This window comes from Callorhinus ursinus, unplaced genomic scaffold (genome assembly GCF_003265705.2).
Source record: "Callorhinus ursinus isolate GAN/ISIS: 27379988/994484 unplaced genomic scaffold, GSC_fseal_2.0 scaffold14, whole genome shotgun sequence".
Taxonomy (NCBI): Eukaryota; Metazoa; Chordata; class Mammalia; order Carnivora; family Otariidae; genus Callorhinus; species Callorhinus ursinus.
The window spans coordinates 35,268,938-35,296,350 of record NW_027397076.1 but is presented as its reverse complement, the minus strand read 5'-3'; the positions used below and the strand labels follow the sequence as shown (position 1 = coordinate 35,296,350).

Genomic DNA, 27,413 nt, shown 5'->3' with positions numbered 1-27,413 from the left:
AATAAATCTAAAATTGATGAGTTATTTCTCATTTTAATTCAATCATTTTTCTTAGGAAAATGATTATCTAAAATGTGTAAGAATAAGATTTCTAAGACCTTACAGGATAAAGCAGTTGGTTGAAAGTGAACAATACTTTTGTGTCTCTGGAGAGATTTAAAGTAGAGTCTTTTTTCCCATGTGGGGGTGGGGCAAGTGAAAATGGATGTTACCCTTACCTGATTTGTCAGTAAGAATTCCTGGTGGCAGTAAAAACCAATTCAAGCATATCGCGTATTTTAAAGGGATACTGAGTAGAGCTCAGGGGCTCATCAAATTGTTGCTCCAGGGTTAGAGAACCAGTATTCAGGGCTAAGCAGCCAGAAACAATGCCCAAAATCACATTACACAATGATTCCCATGAGGATGCTAGTAGCATCTAGAGACAGACTGACAGACGCCACAGCCTGCCCCAGTGACACGGCTAGCTCTGGATGACTCTAAATGCTGCCACCTCTGCCCTGAACTTGACCTTGCTGCAATTACTCCACCGTTAATGTGGGAGAGAGTTCCTTTTGGTCTCTATTTTGCCTGCTCACTGTTGCCCATTTGTAGTCTAGGCTAGGCATGTGTATTTGGCAGAGCCCATGTCCTACATGTATACATGTGGGAAAGTGTTTAATCTTTTGAAACCATAAAATTGGGGGGGTGGATTGTCAAATTTAAGATGCGGGAAAACTATTTGACCTTCTGAAATCATAAGGTGGGGAACTTCCCAAACTTAAGGGAAAGTTCAGATGCGAAGCAGACCAAAAAAAAAAAAAAAAAAAAAAAAAAAAAGATAAACATTGACTGCATCTGATGTTTTATATGTAATATGTGTTGAGTCCTCACTGTGTGATAGTCACCGTGCTAAAAGTGTTTTACAAGCCCTATCGCAGACCATCCTCACAGCATTAGACATGAAATAATTGGCTAAGAGAGTTCAGTCAGTTCAGAGCTGAAACACAAACTCAGAGCTATGATTCCAAAGCCTGTGCTTATAACCTCTGTATTAAACTGATTCTTTAAAAAATCCCCCCTATACATTTATCTCAAAATCTTATAAATAAATCTGTTAGATTGACCACTCAATTTATTAAAATCTTATGTATGGCATATATATGTATTTAGGCATTTTAAAGGAAGTTGAAAATTTGTGGTTTTAATTTTCTCTATTTTCAACTGACTAATTTCTGATTCTTTTTCTCATTTTGTGAACTGTAATTTCACATTTTGTGACTTTGCCACAGGCTACAGCCTGATATGGTGCTTTCTTTTGGCATATCAGTGCTTGGAAGCCAGTTACTGAGTGTAAGGGGAGACAGATGGACAAGAAGGAGGGGGGACATAGACATGACCAAGACTGAGGCAGGAAGGGAGAAACATCACACACATACATACACCGCCCCCCCCAGGGAGACACAGACAAATAACATGTGGAAGGAATGGGGGGGGGCACACGACACACATGTTATCCTACAAGCAGCATCATTCTTTGTGTCCTTTGTTATTTGTAATGGCAGCTTGAAACACAGTGGAACTCCCCCTCCTCTGCTTTAGGAAAGTCATTGAGGCCTTTTTTTTTTTTTTTTTTAAGTTGGAATCAGTGCTTTCTCTAGAGTAAACAGTAAGTTTTAAGCCTCTGTAACAGAATGCATTTTAAATTGACTTATGTACTTCTATTTTAAAACTAAAAAAAATATGTGATATCTAGGAGTAATAAACAGGAGCTGTTATTTAACTTGGGATGTATCCAACTTGGTTTTGGGGGGAGGACTCATAAAGAGAAACTCCCATAGTTACTATGATGTCAGCCAAGTTAGAGTATTTCTTCATAAACCACAACTCTTGTTAATTATTGCTTTAGCACAAGTCTGTCTGTCCTGCAGATTTTTCTATGCTACCAAAATAGAGCTTTATAATACTGTTATTTTATTCACTTGTGCCTTTGGGACTAAATGGGCAGCTATAATTTTTGTGAAAGTGAGTAGGTCAAGTGCCCTTCCACACACATACTCTTGTAGGCAGTCTAAATGTGGGTTCGGTGCTAGAGAAATACTTGATGTAAGGTAAATGTCCATGAAATTAAAAGTGATTTTTGTTGTCTTTACATATTACATTTTTAATATTGAATATACTATGTTTTTTGTCCTTACCTTGGTGTGATCTTTCTTAAGATGTACATTTTAATTTGAGAACTCTTATTTTTCTGTGAATTTCTTGTTTTGTCCAGTGTTGGCTGTATACAAAGGAATTTTGTATAAATGCAATTGATGTTATTTACTCGGCTATTCTGCTACTTTACTTTGAGATTGATGCCTCTTTTATTAACATTTTAGCAGGCCAGCAATCCTCAAATGGGCATAGTCCTTTTATTAAGCTACCAGGTTGAAAATATGATACTGGCATATAGACAAGTTTCTTCTCTTTATGGACATTAGCTAATGGTGAATGTAATTAGTCATCTTTTAAGAGATGTTCTGCTGGGCCAGAGCAGTGATCCATCCAACCCAGACTGTCCTAAAGAGCTGCAGTAAGGAAACAGGTTACTTATTGGAATTCTGTCATTCCTAAAGGACACATAGACCATTTCTAATTTCCCTTAACTTACGTACTGTACTCAGTTTTCATGCATTCTTTTAAACTCTTCAGCATGGCACTCCATTCTGATTATGTTATATATGCATTAAGCTAAAATACTTATTATAGATTTGTTGGAATGGGTAGCTCTGGGGGAAAATACCATTTATAATGTGAACTTCAGTTCTGTCTTTGCTCATAAGCTGTTTCAGTTTCTTCACCTGTAAAATATAAATTGATTTCACAGTTTTTTTTTCTCTGCTACTCTCAAAATCTGTTCTGTTATTTCTAATATGGCCAATTCATAAGGCTTGTCTTTCTCACCCTCCTTCCTAGCATTTTCCCCCCCTACATGGCATTTAAAAATAGAATATCATGAAGGAGGGACAAGTTATGTAGGGCCACTGAATTCCTTTGAATTAGCTGATGGCTGTACCGAAAAGTTCTGTGGATTTTTAGGAGAAATGGTATTTAATAGCTGTAGTTCAAAGAAAACAGGTATAGCTTGTATTGAGTGTTTCAGGACATGGATTTATTGAAGGTCTTTTCATGTGACATGAATTCTGCTTTTTAATTCGCTGGAAACTAGTTGAAGACATTTGTCATTCCTTCTTTCTTTTGTCCCTTGTACAGTACCCATTCTTGAGAAATTATCTTAAAAGAGTTCGGTTGTAGAAAAAAATGTCTCTAATATATTGCTGAACAATATTTAGAGCCCAGAACTACTACAGAACTACTAAAGAATGAAGGTGGTATTTTCCTCCTAACAGATAAAGGAGGAATGTAGAAAAAAATTGTAACTCCTTCTTGGTTGATTTCTATTTTTGAAGTTATGGGTTACCACCTAGAAAAGAAAAGGGCTGAAGTGAGCATTATAAAAATTGTTTCCACTTTTGAGGACATTCATGGAGTTAGGTGACAATTCCTGGGACACATACTTGTGATGACAGTATCTTCAAGAGGAGGGTGTCACATACTGAAGTCTTTTGGTATTTAAGTAACTCAGCTCCCTGAAAGAAAGGTAAACCTACTTTAATATCAAGCCACTCTCCATAGTGACTATTTTATTGTGTATAGTATTAAAATTCATGAAAAACAATAAAGCCACAGACTCTGATACTTAGATTGGTATAAATCTCCTTGTTATATATAATGTTGAAGATATAGAAGAAAATTAACTCTGGAAATATTTACCTTGATGTTCTACATAGAATCGCATGTTAAGATAGCCTATTGTTTCTTACTAAGAAGTACATTTTATATCATGGCCAGCATTTGCCTAGCATGTTTGTATTCAAAACAGAAGTTTTTAAAAATAATAGTTACTCATGCTGTGTGTGTGAGTGCCAGGAGAAGGAAAGGAAGGAGAGAGAGAAAGAGACAAACATTAATTGTAGGGAGAGATTGTATGTGTGATAAAGTTCTAAGAAACAATACTCTGTATGCTATGCACTTCCATTTTGTTAAAATATAAACCAAAATAGCAAATGCTGTAGGTGATGCCTCCAACATTGACTTCAAAACCATGCAGGCTATCCTATTATCTTTATTTAGTCTTAATAGTAGGTCTGCACACAAAGTATTTTTTTTTTTTTTAAAGATTTTATTTATTTATTTGAGACAGAGACAATGAGAGATAGAGAGCATGAGAGGGAGGAGGGTCAGAGGGAGAAGCAGACTCCCTGCCGAGCAGGGAGCCCGATGTGGGACTCGATCCCGGGACTCCAGGATCATGACCTGAGCCGAAGGCAGTCGCTTAACCAACTGAGCCACCCAGGCGCCCTGCACACAAAGTATTTTGTCATTGAGAAAGAAACACTAAAATCCTGTTTGTTTTTTTTTAAATAGGTTGTATTATTCATAATTGGTGTTCTGGGGGAGAGTATGTCCTCCCCTTCATCATTCCTAACCATCAGTGCAATGAATTAAAATTGAGAGAGATTTTTTTTAAGTGTTAATTTATGCTGACAATTCCCAGGACACAATCAAGTATTTAGAAGAACAGCATATGTATTTAGGCCTTTGGAAACTTTAAATCATCAGTCTGTTGAGTCTCTTCTCTGTAAAGGAGTCCATTGTTTAAATGGCGTGTTTTTTAGTCAATGGGGATAATTCGTTCCAAGGAATTTTCATTTTCTTCACATAACTAAGGACATTAGTGAAGTAAGACTACCTTTCCTCGGTGATGTGTCCTGATTGTAATTACCTTTTTATTTTACAATACGTATGTTATGTTTATTTATTTTATTGTGTCATAGGCAGTGGGTGCAACTAATAATTATCAGATTTACATTTTCTGAAAAATTATTTCTACAAAATATTTTCTGATTGATGACTCATTAGATTCTGTTGAGTATAAAGAACTGAGGCCAGTAAGTGTCATCCCGTGGAGTCAGGAACTAAGGTGTTCCACGTGAGAAAGTTTTCAAAAAAGGAAAATTAGGAATCTTCTTTTTCTTTTTTTCTTTTTTAAAGATTTTTTATTTATTTATTTGACAGACACAGCGAGAGAGGGAACACAAGCAGGGGAGGTGGGGGAGGGAGAAGCAGGCTTCCCGCTGAGCGGGGAGCCCGATGCGGGGGCTCGATCCCAGGACTCTGGGATCTTGACCTGAGCCGAAGGCAGGCACTTAACGACTGAGCCACCCAGGCGCCCCAGGAAAATTAGGAATCTTAACTCTACTAATTTTGTTGTAAATTTTAAGAAGTTAATGGGATACTTTAATGTATGTATTTGTATATATCTACATATCTATATATCAAGAGTGAAAGAAATATTTCAAACATCCGGAAAAGTACAGAAACTGTTTTGATAAACACCTGTGTACCCCGTCTATTAAATCTTAATGTTTCTTCCCAGACTTCTCTGAGTGTATGGAATAGCCATCAGTGACTTAGAGGTGATACAGGTTAATCATTGTGAAAGAATACTAGTTAGTGAGCTGTGGTGTGACTCCCTTAGACCTCAGTGTTGCATATTTTTCTGATTCATCTCTTAATGCCATAAGTTTCCTATTAATATATAACAGTGAACCTTCCCCCTTGTCCTCTTTTTTAAAAATTTTTATTTTTTTAAAAGATTTTATTTATTTATTTGACAGAGAGCGAGCGAGAGAGGGAACACAAGCAGGGGGAGTGGGAAAGGGAGAAGCAGGCTTCCCGCTGAGCAGGGAATCTGATGTAGGACTCGATCCCAGGACCCTGGGATCATGACCTGAGCCAAAGGCAGACGCTTAACGACTGAGCCACCCAGGCAGCCCTCCCCTTGTCCTCTTACCTAAAGCAGCTTTGGAAGAATGGAACATTTCTTATACGAGCCACCTGGATTTACATGTTACTCCTATAGGGCATATGTTGTATTTGTGACTAATAATTTCATTCCAGTTTGCTGCAGATTATAATAGTGAAAAGAAAACAGATTTTACATCCTGGAGCTGTTTCTTTCTGGTTTGGACAAGTTATTTAACCACTCTGTGTGCTCTGTTAATACCTTTTCCATAGAGAAGTTCTGAGAATTAAGTGAGCTAATGTAAATAATTGGCACACAGAAGTTGCTCAAGACGGGGGCACCTGGGTGTCTCAGTCGGTTGAGCGTCTGACTCTTGATTTCGGCTCAGGTCATGATCTCAGGGTCATGAGATCAAGCCCTCCTTGGGGCTCTGTGCTGGGCGTGGAGCCTGCTTGAGATTCTCTCTCCTTGTCCCTGCCCCCCCCTTCTGTGTGCACATGCACTCTCTCTCTCTCTCTAAAAAAAAAAAAAAAAAAAAAGAGTTGCTCAAGAAGGGTTACTTTAATATCACAAGCCTTCTTTGACATGGTTGATCTTGCTGAAGTCTGATTTCTAAATGAGGGGGGGTATTTCTGCACAAAAATACTCAAGACTTCTCTTCACCCCCCTCCCCAAACAAAGCAGATTTTAACATTAAACTGCTGATTGTTTTCTTGTACTCTTGGTTTCTTTTTGTACCTAAGGTCTGATAGACACATAACAAGTGCTTTGTGAACCTTAAACTAAGTGAAAATAGATTGTTCAGATGAAAGGTATGTGGATAAGTCAGTTTTGGGGCTATTCTAGAGATCTCTTGCCAGAACTGGTATCTTTGTTTTGGTCTTCGGAGACTATTAAATGTGATCACTGAGTCATACTTGCTGTTTTCTCTGTCCCCTGGCTATCTCTCTTAAGATTTTGAAGCTTGCCAGCCAAAGGATGTTTAAAAGGCAGAGTAGGCTTTAGCCCAGGGGAGTTTGTTTATTTAAAGAAAAATAAGTTCAAACATCCCTACCATGTCATAGCTAGTCTAGTCATGTTAGAGTTAGTGAGTTCTTTTGATTCTTTCTGGTGGTCATGGTGCCTAAAGGTAACAAATTTGAAAGTAGTTTAAACTTTTCCCGAGATTACTTGGAACTTTATAATGTAATCCCAAAGAGAAGTCCCTGAAGGAGTGGGAGGAAAGGGCCATTTATTTTGCTAGTTGTTGTTTTTTAATGGGACTCATTTATTTATTTATTTTTAAAGATTTTATTTATTTATTTGAGAGAGCGAGAACATGAGCAGGGGGGAGAAGCAGACTCCCTGCTGAGCAGGGAGCCCGATGCGGGGCTTGATCCCAGGACCCTGGGATCGTGACTCGAGCTGAAGGCAGATGCTTAACCGACTGAGTCACCCAGGTGCCCCTTTAATGGGATGCATTTAATTCACATCATTTACCACTCCTTCCTAGAGTTACAATACAGATGATTTAAAAACGAAACAACAACCCAAAAACAAAAAACAAAAAACAAACCCACACTATTGTGCTTCTTTATCATGCTATATCTTCATTAATTCTTCAAAGTTGGGACCATGAGAATCTTTTAAAAGGGACAGTATAGTTCTCCAGATATTTAGACACAAAGATATGGTAGTTGGTGACTTTATTATCATCTCCAAAATACTTCTCCTTACATATTCTCTGCCAGATAAGAAAATCTGAGGCAGATATTTTGCCTAGGGTACCAGGACCTATCTCTTGATGAGATCACTTGTAAAAACCAAGTCCTAGAGGAAGTGGAGAAGGAATAAGACAGAGAGATACCTGGTGTTCCAGGCAGAGGGAAAGACAAGTCCTGAGGCCCTGAAGGGAGAAGGTGCTTGAAGTGTTTAAGGAAAGGCAAGGGGCCAGTGTGGCTGGAATGGAGTGAACAAGGGGGAAAGTGGTAGGAGATGATGTCTGAGAGATGGGGAAGGGAAATATCAGATCATGGTCCTTAAGGCCTTTGTTAGCGATTTTGGCTTTTAGAGTAGTGAGATGGACTCAATTAGAGGGTTTGAGCAGAAGAATGACATGATCTGACTTTCTTTTGAAAAGGATGAATCTGACTGACTTATTGAGGTGAGCAAAGGGAGAGGCTGGGAGATCAGATAGGGAACTATTAGAGTAATGCAGATAGAACTAAGGTGGCATGGACCATGGTGGCCAGAATGGAAGTGATAAAAGTGTAACATTATGGATGTCTTTTGAAACTGGAGCTCCCAGGATGAACACTTAATGCGTAGCGATGAATATTTCTGCACATACTGTTTGACCCATTTTTAAATGATGTTATTGCTGGATTCAAATTTTGTCTACTTGATTTATCCATTATAAAGTTTCCCATTAGTCTTTTACCTAATGGTTTTAGCAACCATTGATCATTTTTTAGATCCGTTTTTTCATTGTGTTACAAAATGATGATTTTCTAATCTTCCTTCTACATTTATAATTTGGAATCCTATAAAAAAGAGCTTTCACTTATTGGCTACTTGGTTACCCTAAGGTATTTTTCATATAAGAAAGCCAGGATAAGTGCTTGATTCTTTCCCTTTATCAACTTTCAGAATAATAAGTTAGTGCTGTAGCAGCCTCTAAAGATGACCATGATTTTTTAAAAATATAAATGTTTCGGGGGCTCCTGGGTGGCTCAGTCAGTCTAGCATCTGACTCTTGGTGTTTCGCTCAGGTCCTGATCTCATGAGTCATGGGATGGAGCCCCACGTTGGGCTCCATGCTCAGTGGAAGTCTGCTTGGATATTCTCTCCCTCTGCCCCTTCCTCCGCTCACGTGCGTTCTCTTTCTCAAATAAATAAATAAATCTTTAAAAGAAAAAAATTATTTAATGTTTCAATGGTAGTCATTACCATTTTGATGTTCAAAATGTCATTATCATTTGATGTTCATTTGATCTTAAAATATGTCTCCAATGTAAAAACTGTAAAACAAGGTCTGAGAAGTCTGACTTCCATCCCTGTCCCTTCCATCCTGCTTTCTCTTTTTTCCGTAGATAATCATTTAAAAATGATTTTGGTTTATCCTTCCAGTGCTTTTTTCCTTTTGAAAGAAAAAAACCTCAAGTCTATATTAATATTTGTAGTCTTCCCATTTTTTCCTTTCTTTTCTTTTCTTTTTACAAAAAGAATAGCATTGTGTGTAATACTAATTCAGGTATAGCATGGGAAGTAGGGAACTACTGGTCTCGTTGAGGGTTATTCTTGAAACTTGTCAACTTTTTATTCCATGTAAAAGAGTTTCTTATATTCTTAGCTATCTCCACAACAAGCAGCTAAAGAACATACATGTTAAAAAAAAAAGCCTACTTGCAACATTTAGCAATATTTAGCAAAATTATATATGTAGCAATTCCCCTTTTAGAAGTTTTCCCCAAAGATTGCAATAACAAAATTACAAAGTGATATGTGCCTCTGTTCTGGCTTGTACCTATGGCTTTGTTTACTGAGGAGAAAACAGTAACGATGATGTTAGTTGGCATTGATATCATTGGTGTATGCATGGAAGAAATGGCGTTTTGAGAATTTGCCATTTTGAAATAGTCCCAGGTTAAATATCTCATCAATTAAAATTACATCACTCATCAGTTTATTCTTTCAATAAATATTTACTGAGCACTTACTGCGTGACAGTCATTGTCTTAAGTGCTCAAAAGATATCAGTAAATAAAGCCAATAAAAATCTCCTCTGGAGCTTCCTTTCTATAGGTGTGAGGGGGAAAGAGACAAACACGCATCATCAGCTAATTTATTGTTTTCAAATGTAGAGTTTTAGGGCTCCCCTTCTACATCTTCCTTTTTTCTTTTTCCAGTCTGTAAATGGTATTCTTAGGAATTTCAAGACCCTGGTGTTTGGAAGGCATTGAGGACTGAAGAATTTATAGATCTTTATACTCAGTATGTGTAACCTAACTGTATAATTCTGGTCCTGTGGGATGATAGCATATATTCCATCTCTCTCACTCTCTCTCACCTCATCCTCAGCCCTGTTAATGTTTTTTATTAGAAGGTTGCTCAAGAAATTTTTATCAAAAAATTGATAGACACTAAAATTTAGAAGATTGTCCTTAAAGATTTGATGTTTTTGTTATAATATATTCTTAATGACTACATCTTTATTTCAGAAATGACCATTAAGAAGTAGATGCCCAGATACAAAAGTGATGAAACAGTCAATTTGTCATAAAGTAAGATGCAGCTGTGGCTTTTCAACCAGATTAGTAAGTGTGGCCAAAATTTTTTTAAACTTTATACTTATTTTATCTACTTTGAAAAGCATTGAATAAAGAGTATAGTGGACTTAAGTGTCAACTTGTATTTCTGTTTTTACTTTGGATTGTATTTCTGTTTTTACTTTGGTTTGTAGTACAAATTAGAGCATGTAGCTCTAGAAAATGTATGTCTGTGTTGTAATAAAACAAATACAGTTGAATATAGGCTTAATTGCTCTTGATTTTTTAAATCCTTTTCCCTATATTTATTTCATATCTTTTCTTGATTATTACAAGATTATCACAAATTTATTAACTCCTCCTTTACTACCTCAGAATTTGCAAACAAGGTACACCTCATCTTATGTACCTTTTTAAGAACCATAAAGGTAATATTATAAAATCATAGCTTTAGAGGAAATATATTAAAAAGAGTCACCATAATACCACTGTCCGAATACAGCTACTTTTAAAATGTTTGGATATTTGTTTTCCTTCCCAGTCTCTGTTCTATACATTAAAAAAAAAAAAACATCATTTTGATCATAGTGTTGTGAAGATTATGTTTCTTTTATATCTTTTAAAATTAAATTTGTTTCAGATGTTTCTCCCTGCAAATAAAAATGTACTCTTCAGTACAGGGTTTCTTACTGGGGTAATGAAAATGTTCTGGAATAATATGGCGGTGATGGTTATACAACTTTGTGAATATAGTAAAAAACCACTAAATTTTACACTTTAAAGGGGTGAATTTTATGACATATGGATTATACCTAAAAACTACCCTTCAGGATACTAAATCTTGGTAAGAGTAAAACCCAATTGAGTACTGATGTTTTAGAATATGAAAATGTGCTGAGACATTACGATGTACCTAGAAGAAATGATCTGATAGAATACTGTTTTTGTAATAAAAATAATAACTTTTATAAATACTTTAATAAAAATATTAAAATACTTTTATTATTAGAGACTTATTGTCTCTTAAGTTTTGGTAATACCAAATGTCATGGTATTCTGAATGTACTCCATCACCATTTTGCTAACTTTTTATTTTTAAGAGGCTTCCTGTTTTGAAACTAACATTTCAACTTTTCTACCTGAAATTTTTTTAGGAACAGAATTGTATCTGTTTTTCTCAGAAGAGAATTCCACAAGGTAAGAAATTGTTAATATAGTAATAAAACAAATATAGTTGAATATAGGCTTAATTGCTCTTGATTTTTTTAATCCTTTCCCTTATATTTATTTCATATTTCTTGATTATTAGAATTATTATTAGATTATTACAAGATTATCACAAATTTATTAGCTCCTCCTTTACTACCTCAGAATTTGCAAACAAGGTGCACCTCATCTTATTTGAAGTTAAGATTAAAAGGGTGTGATAAAAGTAGTCACCTTTGGAACTCAAGTACTGCTTTTCATGGCATCCTTATTCTTAGCATTATTAAGGAACTTAGCATCCTTAGGATTGGGTTTGTCCATTTTAGGAAAAAAGTTTTCTTCTTCCCTTGGGGCCCATTCAACTTTTACCTCAGTGGACATTACCTAAATGACTTGGGGTGGTAGAGGAGTCCTAGAAGCTCTTTTAGGGACTTTAAGTTAAGGGAGATTATTTACCTATGTTTCCACCAATGAAAATTACAGAACTCCTACATTTAGTTTAAAAAGTGGAATGCTTTCTACTAGGTAGATAATAAAATATTTAGTCACATTTAGTATTAAAAAAATCTGATCATCTTTACAATGAATTTTAAATCAACATTGATTTAGATTGTTATACTTTTTAGACTTCTGAAGGATGAAATGTTCAAATGAGTAGATAGTAAAATCACCTATTGGTGTGCTTAAAATCAGTTGCTTGGCTGTAAGAAGTTACATTGTTTAAATTTTCTCAGGAACTCTTTGGTACAGGTAGTAGTGATCACTGCAGATGAATTTAATCTGTCAACTGGAAAATGCTTATAAAGTGAATTATTCAGATCAGTAACTCTTTCTCATTTATTGTCCTTTGTGCTGAGGGGAACATGCACTCTCAAACACATCTTTCCCACCTATTTTTGAAATTGCTACAGGTTTAATCAGGTCAGTTTTTATCCTGATAACTGAAAACAAAGGGTTAAAATAAAGAGACCCGTTGGCTGCTGAGGAGAGAATGGGTGAGCAAAGCATCATTAGTTTTCACTTCCAAGTTTCTTGTGAAGCTTTTCCCCTATATTCTTCTTCTGTCTCTAGAGGGTAAAGGGAGGGAGTTGTGGAACCTGTGTGTAGCACTATCTGATCCTCCAGGGCACTACTCAAAGGCAGTACTTCAGGAGAAATCCAGATCGTTCTTTTCCTGGACCATTGTGCTTAAAGTGAAAAGAGAAATTTCAGAAGATTTAATCATAGTGAACTTGATCTGTTACATTCTGTCCCTGTTCTTTGGGCAAATGAAGTTTGAATTCTTAAACATTAATACAGTCTATGATACAGTGATGGTGGATCGTACTACTATCTGGTACCCTTAGGCCTCTCCTGTAAGTGTTGGGTAAATATTTATTTTTATAAAAGCCGAGATTCTTTCATAGCTTTTTTTTTTAAGATTTTATTTATTTATTTGTCAGGGAGAGAGAGAGCACAAGCAGGGGGAGCGGCAGGCAGAGGGAGAAGCAGGCTCCCCGCTGAGCAAGGAGCCTGATGTGGGACTCGATTCCAGGACCCTGGGACCATGTCCCGAGCCAAAGGCAGACGCCCAACTGACTGAGCCACCCAGGTGTCCCCATAGCTTTTTCAGAGTAGAAGATACTCAAGGCAAGATTATTCATATCTATATAGTATCATCCTCCTACACAGTCAGAGGTATTAAAAGGACAATGACAACTTTAATAAAAATTACTGTTCACTGTACACTAGCAAATAGTTGAAATGATAAATTTTATGTTACATATGCTTTACCACAATTTAAAAATTTGTTTAAATTTTTGAGCAACTCTGTTTACTATGAAAGAGGATGGTTATGTTTCAAGTATCAGTTTTTAACCTCAAGTACAGGAGTATTGAGTTAATGATATTCCTCAGTTTGTGTCATACCCATCATCATTGGTTCATTAAAGGACTGTTTTTCTGTTTTCCTTTATAACTAGTCCCCATATAAGTGACCTTTTAATATATTTGATATGTATCCCTTTATGTCTTATAAAAGGTTTTATTATTTCATGTATTTTAAATTATACATTAGATCTTAGTCGAATTCTTGTAGTCCCCTTCACCTACCTCCCTCTTTATTTCTAAGATTAGGCCACGTTGCTGAGTGCTCATCTAATTTGTTTTGTCTAACTGGTACATTGTGCTTTAGGTTATTTATTAAAATGAAACTGTTAATGTAAATTTCCTTAAGTGTATGAGGAACATTAAATGAGCATTTAAGAAAAGTCCCAATTTGTGGTCATTTTTTTTATATCAGAATTGAATCTGAAGAATGGAATTAGATGCTGTGGAAGATAAGAGGAAATATAAACATCCGTTCCAAAGGCTAAGAGTCTGTTAGAACAATCAAAGGAAAGAATTGTGGGGCCTAACAAAAACATGTATTTTTCTTCTAGAAACAGTGTGTTAAAATGCTCGAATCTCCAGTATTAGCCACAAAAACTTAATAGTTGAAAGATAGCAGTAATATTTTGGAACTTCTGCATTACCTATTACTTTTTAATTTCTACATTGTATTATATTTGAACATTCATCTTTTTTTTTCTTCTATTTCTTTGAGGCATAACTATGTTCTGTGAATTCTCATCACTGAATCTAATACAGAGTAAGAAGAGTACAAATGCCGGTTTCTAAATTTGGTATGCAGAAATGTAATTTCATCTGTAGTAGCACATTATCAGCAAAAGCAACTTCTCTTGGATCCCCTAACTAGAAACTACCAGAGAGTGGGAACTTTAGAAGCTCCAGGTCCATGGTGATGGTATGTCTTGCAGCAATGAAGAGGAAAGAGAGAGGAACACTCCTATGAGAGGAGAGGGTGATCCCTGACTTTAGAAGAAGGATAATGATAGCTGTGATTGGATCATTTTTCTATCCAACAGATAGAAAAATCTAAAGGTACCTTGTGGGGAGCAGTTTGTGTGGGAGGAGGATCTTAGGGGCACTTAGTTCTGGGGGCTAAGAGAAAATGTGTTACTGATTCAGTAATGGAATGGAAAAGGGGTAAGAGAATTCATGTTTGCTAAAAGTGAAGCCAATGTTGAGGTTTATTTATTTATTTATATATCAACACCTAAGTATTTATAAGATCTTTGATGGGAAGACCAGCAACTCTGCAAGTTGTTATTGAGTTAGTATCCCATGCATTGTTGAATACTCCCCACACAACAGTTCAGAGAATTAGACATCAGGTAACATAGTCCCTTTTTCTAGTTTCATTAGTTTCTGAGTATTTTATACGGCATAGTAATTTCATTATTCTCACTTTGTTATCTTAAGAGATGGCATAAATAAAACAGTATTTTCATTTTACAAATGATGAAACTAGGAGCGGAGTGAGCTTTAGGTTCTTTTTACTAATCTGTACTGCCACCCTGTCAACTGATATTTTCTCGATATAGAATATTTAATTACTAGTTTTAACATAAAAAATGTTTCTAACCTGGAAGAACCTCGTAGCCTAAAAAGTTTTAAAAACACACATATACCAACAAAAATCTAGCCAACGAATAATTACTGAGAGTCACTTAACCTTAAGGTTCATTAAAATAGCTTTAATAAACTAACTTGAATTTTGTCCTCTACTGTTATATAGAACATTATTTCAAAAATCATTCCAATTTGGGGCACCTGGGTGGCTCAGTCTGTTAAGCATCTGCCTTCAGCTTAGGTCATGATCTCAGGATCCTGGGATCCAGCCCCACGTGGGCCTCTCCACTCAGCGAGGAATCTGCTTGTCCTTCTCCCTCTGCTACCCACCCCCACTCATGCACTTGAGCGCTCCCTCTCAAATAAATAAAATCTTAAAAAAAATTTCCAACTTATAACAAATGCCATAAATTTAATTTTTTTAAGTTTAGAATATGCCTGTTTACTTAAGGATTAGGTGTCTAGTTTTGATGGATGGGAGAATTAGAATTCCCAGTTTGTGGGAATGGAACGAGCAATTTGATCTCACATATTTCAGAATATGGTAATCCCTTCCCCCCAGATCATTTGTTTGTAGTATGAAAATCAGGAAAAGTGTGTTATAAACCTGTATCTTTTCTCCTGAGTGACTTAATTTGGTTCAGGCCCAGCTTTAGTGGTATAAGTACAGATCAAGTTTGGTTTTGAGTAATCCAGTTTTATCCTGGGGCATTCTAGGTCTGGAGTGCCTTTGGATATACTAACCATTTGGTTTCAATACCTCGTTGACATTTGATCCTGTGGAAAGATTGTGAGAGATTTCACATGTAGGTGGTGGGATAAAGGAACACAGATTGACTCATAGTCTATTGAGTAGATTGGAGTTATAGGACTTTGAAGTTTAGCAGTGTTATTGTTATTCAAAAATAGGCTATGGTGTTAAAAAGACAGGTCTTCTGACTCTGATTTCTTACTGTATATTAAGACTTCAAATGTAATTTAAGTAAATTTGAACTTTAAAAAATGTGGATAACTTTATCTTTTTATGAAAGAATACAGTTATTTCAGATACCTTTTTTGTTTCAGGTTCCAGTCTTTAGAATTCCATATGAGCTGCCTTTTTTTTTTTTTTTTAACTGCTTGCTTTCAGATTTAAAAAAGAAAAACAAAACCAAAAAACCAAAAACTCAGAATAGGTTGAAACTTGACACAAATTGCTGCCACAGAACAAAAGTGCTGATCAAGTTAAATCAACCCCTGTAATGTGTATTGAAAGGAAAACCTCTCCTCTCTCTCCCAGTTTGAAGAACAAGCATTTTTCCTGCCAAGAAGGGCTGACTTTAAATGGACCAGCTGTCCATATTAGGAGCATTGGGTTGCTAAGGTGACCATGGCTGTTTGGAGAAGAATGCAGCTGAGAGGGCAAGTTCTTGATGTGTGAGCTGAGGGAAGGAATGTGGTGTGATTGTGCATCATTCCTCCTAATCACATGCTCACAAAGTGCTGTGTGGGCAGCATGTAGAAACTACAAATCTGAGTGCTAGAGCTTGTGTGTGGTTAAAATCGTTTTGTTTTCATGTGAGCCAGAGGCTTACAGTTTAGATTGAAAACATCTACCTTGTATGTATGTGTGTTGTGTGTTTTGGATGAAGGGGAGGGTGTTTGATGGTAGATATGTTGGGAATGAATTTATTTGGTATGTTGGACACATACTTTCTATTTGTAAAACAAAAATTATCTTGGGATAAGTGTTCTTTCCAACTCATCCTTTTCAGTCATATATACAGTGTTATTAGTTCCCCAAGTGAATGATGTGTTCCTTGTAATTATATCTTGGGCACTTTTAGTTTCAAAATTATTTGAAAGTCCTAAGAATATGTTATCTATTTGGTCCATTTCTGCCCTCCACACCCTTTTTTTTTTTTTTTTTTTTTTTTTTTTTTTTTTTCCTCCCCACCCCTTTTTTTTTTTTTTTTTTTTTTGTATAGTTCTTACTCTTCCCAAGGGAGATCTTATCTTAATACATTGTGTTTCTTCCCTGAAGCATCCCAAGATAGGTTTGGCATTTAGTAAAAATGCCAAATTGGAAAGACCAGCCTTTGGATCTCTGGTTCAAGGAACAGTGGGAAGTGTCCTCCAACTAACAAGGCCATTTACCTGAAACACTATTTAGATTTTACCATGGACATCATTGCTAATATTTGAAATGAGATATAGCCACATACATTGGTATAGACACTTACTGAATGAACCGTGAGGCTTTTTGTTTTTTTACCCTTGCTAACAAATCCTGACAGTAACACATTGAACTTAAATGAGAGCATAAATGTGCAATATCTTTAAGATGTGAAGTCATTGGACATTGGCAGCTCTGTATTACATTAACATCATATTCTTAATCAGATAGTCTACTTGCTTTGATAAAATTGCTGTTGAATTGATTACTTTATAAAATATGGAGGGAAATTAAAAGATTAAAGTAATTTCAATATTGAATTCGGTTGGTTATTCTCATGGTATACCTTGATAAACTTTTGATGGCGTTCTCTATCAACTAAATGCTTTATGGTTTTGCCTTTCACATTTAATTCTCAAATCTCCTAGTAGTTGGTTTTTGTTACAGGTATGGGTTATGAATTCACTCTTTCCATCTGTTTATTAAAATTGTTCTTCATTTCTTCCCTGATATGTGAAATTTCCTGTCATAAATCAAGTTTTCATATATAGGTAGTTTTATTTCTGTACCACTGATTTTGTTTAGCTCTGAATCATTACTGTACTATCTTAGATATCTCACATACTCAGTTCTGTTTCTTGTCTTGTTCATGACCTCAAAAAAATGCTTTCAAATTTCACCATTTAAAATGATACTTGTCATTTTTTTAAATGATGGCCTTTACCAAATTAAAGAAGTTTCATTCTATTCTTACCTGGCTAGGACTTTTATCTCTTCATTTTAAATCATGAATAGATGTTGAACTATATTGAAAGGCTTTTGTATAACTTCAGCAATGATTAAAATGTTTTCCCCTTAATTTGTTGATGTAGTCAGTTACATTGATTTTCAGATTCGGTTAACTCAGCATTGCTGGGATAAACTCAATTTAGTCATGTATGGATTATCTTTTTTATAAATTATTGGATCTAGTTTGCTTACATTTTGTTTAGGATTTTTATATTAGAGTTCATGAGTCCAATTGGCTTTTAATTTTCCATTCTTATATTTTCCAGATCAGGTTTTTAACATACCTTTTTAAATGTTAGTTGTGTTAAAATATACCTATTATAAAGTTTACCATCTTACCCATTTTTAAGTGTATGGTTTAGTGTAGTGTTAAGTATATTCACATTGGTTGTGAAGCTAATCTCTAGAACTTTTTCATCTTGCAAAACTGAAACTCTGTACCCATTAAACACTCTTCATCTCCTCCTGCCCATTACCCTGGCAACCACCATTCTTTCTATTTTTATGAGTTTGATTACTGTAGATACCTCCTAGAAATGAAATCATACCGTATTTATCTTTGTGTCTGGCTTTTCACTTAGCATAATGTTGTAGCATGTACCAAAATTTCCTTTTTAAGGCTGAATAATATACCATTGTATGTATAAACATTTTGTTATCCGCTCATCTGTTAGTGGACAAGTATGTTGCTTCCACCTTCTGGCTATTGTGAATAATGCTGCTATGAACACATATGTACAAATATCTCTTCTACATGCTTCTTTAAATTCTTTTGGATATAGACCCAGAATTGGTATTGCTGATAATGTGGTAATTCTATTTTTAATTTTTTAAGGAACTGCAGTCCTGTTTTTCATAGCAGCTACACCATTTATGTTCCCACCAGCAGTACAGAAGGGTTCCAATTTCTCCATATACTTGTCAACACTTATTTCCGTTCTTTTTTTTATTTTATTTTTTTATCTTTTTATTTTATTATTTTTTTTTAAAGACTTATTTATTTGAGAGAGCGAGAATGAGAGAGAGAGTACATGAGAGGGGAGAGGGTCAGAGGGAGAAGCAGGCTCCTCGCCGAGCAGGGAGCCCGATGCGGGACTTGATCCCGGGACTCCAGGATCATGACCTGAGCCGAAGGCAGTCGCTTAACCAACTGAGCCACCCAGGCGCCCCCGTTCTTTTTTTTTTTTAAAGATTTATTTATTTGAGAAAAAGAGTGTGCGTGTGTGTGCACACAAGCAGGGGGAGGGCAGAGGGATAGGGAGAGAAACAGGCCCCCTGCTGGGAGCAGAGCCTGCTGTGGGGCTTGGGGCGCCATCTCAGGACCCTGAGATCAGGACCTGAGCCGAAATCAGGAGTCAGATGCTGAACCGACTGAAGCTGCCCAGGCACCCCCATTTTCTGTTTTTTTGATAGTAGCCATTCTAATGGTTGTTAAGTAGTACCTCATTGTAGTTTTGATTTGCATTTCCTTAGTAACTAGTGTTGTTGAGGATCTTTCCCTATAATGGTTGGCCATTTGTGTATTTTCTCTGGAGAAATGTCTGTTCAAGTCCTTTGCCCATTAATCAGGTTACTTGTGTAGTTGTTACTGTTGTTGCTGAGTTGTAGGAATTCTTTATATATTCTGGATATTAACACCCTTATCAGATATATGATTTGTAAATATTTTCTCCTATGTCATAGGTTGCCTTTTCAGGCTGTTAATTATTTCCTTTGATGCACCCAAGTTTTTAATTTTGATGTAGTTCAATTTATCTGTTTTTACTTTTGTTGCCTCTGGTTTTAGTATCATAGCCAAGAAATTATTTTCAAATCCAGTATCATGAATCTTTACCCCTAGCTTTTTTCTGAGAGTATTATACTTTTAGGTCTTATATTTAGGACTTTATTTTGAGTTAATTTTTGAATAAACTGTAAGGTAAGGGTCCAAGTTCATTCTTTTGCATGTGGATATCTCGTTATCTCAGCACCATTTGTTGAAACCATGGTCTTTTCCTCCATTGAATGGTGTTGGCATCCTTTATCCTGGTTGGATTTTGATATGAATTAGAACATGTTTTTCTTTTTTACTATTCTCTAGAAGAATTTGTTTAAAATTGTAATTTTTAAATTTTTTTAAGTTTGTTTTTCCTCCACCATTTAGTGGGACTTACCTGTAAAACTATCTGGGTTTGATGATTTTTTTAGTGGAAAGATTTTAAACTGTAACTGTTTTTTTTTTTTTTTTTTTTTTTTTTTTTTTAGGGTTTTTTTTTTTGAGAGAGAGAGCAAGAGAGAGAGCATGAGCGGGGAAGAGAGGGAGAAAGCGGTTCTCGATGCGGGGATCATGATCTGAGCCAAAGGCAGACATTTAACCTATTGAGCCACCCAGGCGCCCCACTGTTTGATTTTTTTTAATAATTATTTTTCTGTTTAGATTCTCTTTTTCTTATTTTTAAATGCTCAGTTGATTTATTTGCCCTTTAAAAACTGATATATAATTCACATATAAAATTCACCCCTTTAAAATGTAAAATTCAGGTTATTTTTAATATTTCCAAAATTGTATAACCATCTCCAATATCTGATTCTAGAACATTTCATCATCGTCAGAAGAAGCCCTGTACCCATTAGCAGTCACTCTCTCTTCTCCCTTACCCCATCCCTGACAACCAGTTATCTACTTTCTTTATAGATTTGCCTATTCTGGGCATTTCCTATAAATAGAAATATATAATATGTGGCCTTTTTTGTCTAGGATCTTTCACTTAGTGTAATGTTTTCAAAGTTTATTCACATTGTAGCCAATATCAGTACATCTTTCCTTTTTTGTCAGAATATTATTACATTGTGTGCATATACCACATTTTGTTTATCCATTAATCAGTTGACACACATTTGGACTGTTTCTATTTTTTGACTATTATGAATACTGCTATGAATCTCCAAATACAAGTTTTTGCGTGCACAGATTTTTCAGTTATTTTGGTCATGTATCTAGGAATAGAATTGCTGGGCTCATATGGTAACGCCATATTTAACCTTTTTAGCATCTGCCAAACTGTTTTCCAAAGCAGTTGCACCATTTTACAGTCCCACAAACCAGTGTGTGAGGGTTCTAGTGTCTCCATATCCTGGCCAACGCTTGTTATTGTCTGTCTTTTTGATTATAGCCGTCCTAGCGGGTGTGAAGTGGAATCTGTGGTTTTGATGTGCATTTTCCTAATGACTAGTGATGTTGAGTATCTTTTCCTGTGCTTATTGGCCATTTGTATAACTTCTTTGGAAAAATATATACTTAAAGCTTTTGTCCATTTTAAAATTGAGTTGTCTTTTTATTGTTGAGTTGTAAAAGTTCTGTATATATTCTGGATACTAGACTCTTCAGATATATGGTTTCCAGATGCTTTCTCCAGCTCTTTGGATTGTCTTTTCATTTTATTTCACTGTGTCCTTTGAAGCACAAAAGTTTTTTATTTTGATGAAGTCCAGTTTATCTGTTTTTTCTTTTGTTGTTTGTGATTTTGGTATCATATCAAAGAAACTTTTGCCTAAAGGTCATGAAGATTTGTGTGCTAAGAGTTTTATGGTTTTAGCTCTTACATTTAGGTCTTTGATCCATTTTGAGTTAATTTTTATTTATAGTATAAAGTAGAGGTTCCAATTTATTATTTTGCAATTGGAAATCTAGTTGTCCCAGCATCATGTGTTGAAGAGACCATTCTCACATCAAATTATCTAGGCTCCCTTTTTGACTATAAATATATGGATTTATTTTTGGTTTCTCAATTCTGTTTCATTTGATCTATATTTCTCTTCTAGCCAGTACCACTCTTGGTGATTTGATGCTTGATGACAGTAGCTTTATGGTAAGTTTCAAAATTGGAAAGTGTGAGTTCTAAATCTTTTTGATTCATTTTTAATAGATTGTATTTTCTAAAAACTTTTAAAAGATCTTTCCAAACTTTCAAATTTGTTGCCATAAAATTGTCCACAGTATCCTCTTATCAGCTTAATCTCTGTAACATCTGTAATCATGTTTCCTTCCTTTTTTTTTTTTAGTTTTTCTTTTTCCCAATTAGTTTTTCCAGAGGTTTATTATTTTAATTACTCTTTCAGAGAATGAACTTCTAGTTTATCATCTTGTAAATATTTTATGTCCTTTTAGGTCCTGCTATTTATTATTTCTTTCTACTTTCTCAGAACTTTTTAGGTTTTTGTTTTTTTCTGTCCTTTTACAAGGACTTGAATTTGGATTTTTAGTGTTTAAATTTGCCTCTAAGTGTCATTTGAGCCTCCTTCCTACAAGTTTTGATATACAGTATTTTTGTTTTTTTTCATTAAAAAAACTTCGGGATCATGACCTGAGCTTAAGGCAGACGCTTAACCGACTAAACCACCCAGGCGTCCCCAATGATGAACTTCTTAATGACCTTGTCCTTTGCAAGCCTTGGATGCAGTTAATGTAGCAAGTAGGCTGTATATGGCTGCAGCCCTTTTTGACACAACCATTGTACCTTCCTTTCATGGTCATCTTGGAAACAAGGGCTCTATAATTCTGATGACATATATTAGGCCTTCTTAATCTATTTTCCATGTTTCTTCCCCCTTTTCATCTTTTTCCTTTTCTACAAATTCATTTAAGCCTTGCTTGTAGTTATAAATTCTTACAGGAGATATTTTTCATCCTTCTGCCAGCACCAAGGTCAAGGAGGCAAGTGTGCTTGTTCTCAGCTTCTGCTAAGTAGGTTTACCGTTCATTCAGCTCTACTTTGCAGGTGTAGCCTTTTGGATTTTCAGCTACACGCAAAGTTCTTTGATTACATTCCCCTATTGGAGAGTCTCAGGGTATACAGCCTGCCTCCAGCACCAGCACTGTAGTTTTCAAAGTAGTGTTGTGAGGTGACCTGAAAGTCAAGAGCCACCTTCCAGAGCTTCTGTGTGCATTTGTGCCAAATTAGGAAATTTAAAAATACTAAAGAAATATTTATACAGCATTCTAGATTTAGGCAATAGATCCAGTCTGGGTATCTAACCTACCATGTTGCCAGAAATGGAAATCCTTGATCCATTTCAAATAAACGTACATTTAGGTAAGATTTATGTAATAAATATGGCGCAGAATTCCCACCAGCAGGCATCCATTAAATAAGGCTCCTAATTCTATAAGTTTGGATAATTCATTCCTTTTTTTGTGTGTAAGGTACACACACACACACACACACACACACACACACTTAATTTTCTGATTTAACCAACTTAAGGTCTGTTTTAAATTGGACAAGATGGGTTTTCCTGAACTTGCTTAGTATCTGTGGCAGTGGAAAGAGTACTACTTCCTTTAGGTAGGGAGCCCTTGTGTGAGTAGCAATAAGATAGGGGAAAAGGGGAGTATACCCAGGTATTCTGAACTAGTGAAAGAACAGTTGTACCATTCATCTCCCCTTTAGTGCAGATGACTCGTAGTAAGTTGGGGGCAACATTATAGGCCATCTTTGTCTTACAAATTGATTGTTACAAGACGTTTGTTAGACTGTTGGAACGGATGTGTGAGGGCACACCAAGCATGACCACATTTAATATGAAACATAAAAGAAAATCTTGCTTAGGATTTTGACCCTCATTTTTTTCTTTTAGAAAAAGTGATCCTGGTAGCCCCTTATTCTTGCAGAGGCTTCCTCTTTCTGAGAGTACTGCAGCTTCATTTTTTCCTTGAGGCCAGGAAGCTAGTCCTTTTTGGCTACTTGGATCTCCCAAAGCAGCCTTAAAGCTTACTTTTCTGTTGAGAGAAGGCTCTGAAAAGATTTATCTTCTCTGAAACTATTAATATTGATACTTTTTTCTTTTGTTTATTAATATGGAGAATTATTTTGGTTTTTCTAATGTTAAACCAACCTTTGACGTTGTTTGCTAGTATTTTTGTACAAGTGTTCATGAAGGACGTCAGCCTCTAATTTTCTTTTGTTGTGCTGTGCTTGGAATCAAGGTTATACAAGTCTCAAAATGAGTTAGAGAGGGTATCTTTATTTTCTGGAATATGTTGTGTAAAATTATTTCTTAATTGTGAATTCATCTGTGAAGCCATCTAGGCCTAGAATTTCTTTATGGGAGGAATTTTTGACTCCTGATTATTTTAAGATTTTAAGGCTATTCATATTTTTGCTTCCTCTTGAATTAGATTAGGCAAGTTAATTTTTTCTAGGAATTTATCTATTTCATCTAAAATCTCTTAATTTTTTGGTATGATATTATTGTAATCTTATCCTTGGAATATGTAATTTTGAGCAGTTTTCAAACTGTTCTGTGGACCTATGTGGGTCCCCGAGATCAGGTGGTCTGGGAGGTCAAAACTATTTTCATAATAAAGATTTTTTTTTCTTTTCTACTCTGTTGACATTTGCAGTGATGCTCTAAAAGCAATGGTGAATAAAACTGCTAACACCTTAACACAAATTAAGGCAGTGGCACCAAACTGATGTATTATATTTTTCATTGCCATGCATTCATAGTTTTTTTTTTTTTTTTTAAATCCAGTTTTAATTAAGAATGGCCTGATGTGGGGCGCCTGGGTGGCTCAGTCAGTTAAGTGTCTGCCTTCAGCTCAGGTCATGATCCCAGAGCCCAGGGATCGAGTCCTTCATTGGACTCCCTGCTCAGCCTTTCCCGCTGCCCCTCCCCTGCTTTAAAAAAGAAAAGAATGTCCTTGATGAAGTAATACAAATATTAATTTCTTTTTTTAAGATTTTATTTGAGAGAGAGGGAAGGTGAGAGAGAGAGAGAGATCACAGGCACGAGGGAGGGGTAAAGGGATTAACAGAGTCCCTGCGGAGCAGGGAGTCCAATGTGGGACTCGATCCCAGGACCCCAGGATTATGACGTGAGCCGAAGGCAGACACTTAGTGGACTGAGCTACCCAGGCGCCCAAAAATATTAATTTCATTAGATCCTGACTTTGAGTACTCGTCCTGTGTACTGAAGCATGATCATCATCTTCAGAAAAAGTGCTTGCTCAACTGAGATGTGAGCTGAACTAGCTGCTTTTTTCTGTAACACCTCCTTTTTTCCCCCTTGAATAAACAGGATAGGCAAACTTCAATTATTTGAACTTATGTATTTGACATTTGTTTTTCTCAAAAGTGAACTAAGTGGGCCTAACACTTCAAGAAAAACAGTTGTATTTGTAGCCGATCTTAAAAAAATTTTTTTTTCAAGTAAGATTTAGAATTTTGGAACTTTTACCTAATACTGTGAGCTTGACAGCTTCCCAGATACTTAAAGGCTTTTCTTGTGAAGTGGGTAATGATATTAAAGAATGTGATTTTCTTTTTCTTCATATTATATTCTGAATTGTGTCAATTTGGATCACCTGCATAACTCAGTGAATTAGTATTTTCCAGATGACCAATGTGTAATGATACTAAATCACATATGGGTAAAAGATCCATTCTAAGTGCAAGATAAATCAGTGGATTTTAATGTAATAGAACATGAAAAGTTCATTGGTACAGTTTTAGAATCCACAGTGTAGCCTTCAGGAAAATACCATTTGTTGAGTTCAGGTGTAGTTTCAAGAATATCAACAGTTATTTGAAATAATTATTAAAATATTCTCTTTCCCAACTGTATATCTGTTGTGAGGCTAGATTTTCTTCATATGCTTATATACTTTAACCAAAACAGCATATTGCAGAATCAGTCTTAAGAATCTAGCTGTCCTCTAGAAAGCCAGAAATTACAGATATTTACAGAAATATAGTGTCGCTTATCTTAATCAAGTTTTTTGGAAAATAAGTTTTTTTTAAACAGTTTTTTTCCATATAGATGTAATTTATATTAACACATCATAAGCTTATCCTTTTAAATAAATTAATAAATATTTTAAGCATTTCTCACATTTAACTTCTAATTTGGTAAATATCAATAGATAATAACTCAGGTAAAACCTCTCTCAAATAATTTTTTAAAAGTGTAAAGGGGTCCTGAGACCAAAAAGTTGATGAACTGCTTGCTGACCTACAGAAATCATAATGACATTTCATTTGTATTTCTGACATTATGCATTTGTCCCTCTTTCCTTTTTCAAAAAAAAAAAAGGACATGTCCCAATTTTATATTTAAAAAAAATTCAGTCTCCTTTATGGTTTTCAGCTTATTTTCAAAATAAATCTGTAAAATGATGTTAAATGCATCTATAATTGCATTAACTGATTTTAAAACTCTGTAGGTCTAGTACAGTCTATGCATGAAAGTATTTCTATATCTTGTTATGCAAGTTATCCCAAAATAACATAAAATTCAATTAAAAACAGGCCCTCCAGGAAGCAGTGACATCCCAGTAGCAAGAGCACACCTGCTTCCCAGATCTTGGCTTCTAATACAGCTCTCTATGAAAAGAAACCAGGGCTCCTTGGAGAAATGGCTGAATCAAGGACTGGGGCAAGCAATATGTAAGATCAGCATAGAGCATCTTGTAGTGCCAAAAAGTAAGAAAGTGCTTAAACTCATAATGATGAGACTATGTCAGAGGGATGTAGGAGCCAACTGAAAGAACTCCTAGTGGTGAAAGGTGGACAAATTTGAGCAAGAAAATAAGTGTAAGGTACTACTGGATTATAACCCAATTATAAAATAAATACCCATGGCTCCATATGGTTTAAATAAGTTGTTGAATAAATAAATGAATGGTGAAGAGACAAATCTCCTGTGCAAAAGAACTCCAAATAATATATGTTGATACTCCATCTTCAACAAGGTAGAGCATAACTCCTCACTCCTTGAGCATGGGCTGTGCATAGTGACTATCCTGTTAAAGAGTACACTAATGAAAGGAGATTGGGAGGAGTAACTTTACAGTGGAGAAATCTGATAAACACTACCTTAGCCAGGTCAATAGTGATAAGTCCTATTGATAGTTTGTTCCAAAGGATATGCTGTGATGAAAATGGCACTTTACCAAAAAAAAAAAAAAAAAAAGAAAATGGCACTTTACCTCCGTGGTCTTCCTCCCCAAAACCCATGACCCCAGTCTATTCGTAAGTAAAACACCAGAGAAATCAACAATAGAGGGACATTCTGCAAAATACTTGACCAGTATTCCCCAAAACTGTCAAGGTCATCAGAAACAAGGAAAATCTGAGAAACTGTAGCCAAAAGGAGCCTAAGGGGATATAACTAAATATAATATGGTATCCTGAATAGGATCCTGCAACAAAAACATTATGGGAAAACTAAGGGAATTTGAATAAAGTGTGGATTTTAGTTAACAGTTTATATCTATATTAGTTTATTAATTGTAGCAAATGTACCATACTAATGTAAGATGTTATTAACATGTAACACCAGCTGTGGAGTCAGTCTTTGGGAATTCTGTACTATAGTCTCATTTTTTCTCTAAATCTGAAACTGTTTTAAAAATAAAGTTTATTTAAAAAAAACACTGAGTCCCTTAAGTATGTTTTTAAATCCAGAAATCATGTACTTAACAACTTATACCAGATTTTTGCTCATATTCCACTCTTAAATACATATTACTCCTGGAGCAACCCAAGTTTTTAAAAGTCTAGTAAAAGAGCAATTTGCTTGAGGGTGTTGCATAATTGATTCTTATAAACAGGCCCAACATTTATTATGTTGTATTTGATGCCAGCTTTTGGCCTACTCACAAATGGTAGAAAGTTGTATTTATTGATCTTAAGTCCTTTAAATTTTTTATCTTCGAATCAACAAAATTTTTATTAAAAAATATGGACCATAC

General features: G+C 35.4%; 1 protein-coding gene and 1 long non-coding RNA gene across 2 annotated transcripts in view; one reads left to right on the top strand and one right to left on the bottom strand.

Moving 5' to 3' along the window:
- Positions 1-3,118: 3,118 nt before the first annotated feature.
- LOC141374114 (uncharacterized) overlaps positions 3,119-27,413 on the bottom strand; it is a 34,222-nt gene continuing 9,927 nt past the window's right edge. Inside the window, exons 2-3 of the long non-coding RNA XR_012380710.1 lie at positions 3,540-3,611; positions 3,119-3,445 (exon numbers count right to left, since the gene is read on the bottom strand). This is a non-coding gene — a long non-coding RNA (uncharacterized lncRNA). The remainder of the gene's footprint in view (positions 3,446-3,539; positions 3,612-27,413) is intronic.
- The window catches only part of FRS2 (fibroblast growth factor receptor substrate 2), a 56,265-nt gene continuing 40,101 nt past the window's right edge, over positions 11,250-27,413 (top strand). The window contains exon 1 of the mRNA XM_025882989.2: positions 11,250-11,274. The gene's annotated coding sequence lies outside the window, so the exon portion shown is untranslated. The remainder of the gene's footprint in view (positions 11,275-27,413) is intronic.